Consider the following 1,686-nt stretch of genomic DNA (forward strand, 5'->3'; position numbering starts at 1 on the left):
AAAAAAAAAAAAAAAAAAAAAAAAAAAAAAAAGAATGGCCTCCACAGGCTCATATTTAAATACTTAGTCATCTAAGGATGGCCTTATTGGAGGAGGGTTAAGGAGATGGGGCCTTGCATGGCAGGCCCAGTTCTCTCTCTCCCTGCTACCTGGGGATCGGGATGGAGAACTCTCAGCTACTTCCCCAGCACCATTCTGCCTGTGTACAGCCATGGTCCCTGCCATGATAATAGACCAAGCTTCCGAAACTGTAAGCCAGCCCCTAATTAAATGTTTTCTTTTATGAGTTGCCTTGGTCATGGGATCTTATCACAGCAATAGAACATTACTGAGACAACCTTCTCCACATCAGCAAGTCAGGGCGGGTCTGAACAGTTAACTCAGGACACAAAAGGGTTCCCTTAAATTTGTTTTTGTTGTTGGTTTTTGAGACAGTGTCCCTTTCTGCAGTCTTCAAAACAGGTCTTGAAGTGGAGGTGCAGGACTATTCCATCCAGTGGAGAACTCCGTGTAGTCTCTGCCATCAAGGCAGTGCCAGCCACCCTGTGGCTCTTGCACAGAAGTATCAGTGAAGTGGGGGGGTGCTCCTGGGGAGCTGCCGTGGTCGCTGTTGCATGGTACTCTGCAGTAGCTGTTGCAGCAGTGGCAGCACTGGTGACTTTGTGGAGCACTTTTGGGTGATTAGCTGTGAAAGGTGCGGCAGAAACCAGTGATGTGTGTGCTCAGAGGTGACTGGTATGTAATGAACTAGGGAATATAAAAACATGAAAATGGGAGGAGGAAGAAACCAGCACATTCAGCCATTTAGTTATATAAAAAGCAGAAGCCAGTGTTTGAGGGAGCCTTGAGACAAGTCAGCTTTCCCTCAGTGCCCACTAGGAAAGTTCCCCTAAATTGGCCATGGTATTTATTAAAGTCCCATCTACTAATTTAAGCCTCCCATAATATCCCCTCTCATGCCCCCTATCCTCTCCCAGCCTCTGGCCTACTTTTTGGAAGGTTTTGTTGTCAGGGAAGATTGGGACAGTTCAGACAGGCGATTCTCTGCTTTGGTCATTTGATTCCTTTATAATATGTGGGAGCAGAAAATCATTTCCCTTGATACTTGAGTTTGCCTCAGCACTGTTCAAATTGCACGAGCCCTGGGTTTGTTCTCTGCATTCTCTAGGTGACTGCATGGCCTTCAGAATGTCACTCATCTGTTACTTCCTCCATGTACCCTGCCCTGCATTAAAATTACAGACAGCCCTTGGACTGGAGAGATATCTCAGTGGTTAAGAGCACTGTTCTTCCAGATGACCCAGGTTTGATTTCCCAGCAGCCATGACCTTCCTGCTTCTCAATCTCAGATCCCCCCATTCACTTCATAGCATCTGTAATCTTCTTATACAGTCCATAGCTTTTGGGTCTCCTATCTGTTAATATACCCTACCACAGGTGTTAGAAAACAGTCTTTTGAGACAGGACATTCTTGTGTAGCCCAGGTTGGCCTTAAGCTTTGAACCCTACTGCCTCAACTTCCCAGGTGCTAGTACTATAGGTGTGTACCATCATTCCCAGCTCGTAAATACTTGTTGAACCAATGAGATATGGTTTTGCTATAGTTAAATCTTTCCTCCTTAAATTTGTAATCCGCTTGGAGGACTTATAAAATGTCATTCAAAACAGTTGTGTTTAATTGTTTGT

The sequence above is a fragment of the Microtus ochrogaster genome, chromosome 16, assembly GCF_000317375.1.
Source record: "Microtus ochrogaster isolate Prairie Vole_2 chromosome 16, MicOch1.0, whole genome shotgun sequence".
NCBI lineage: Eukaryota > Metazoa > Chordata > Mammalia > Rodentia > Cricetidae > Microtus > Microtus ochrogaster.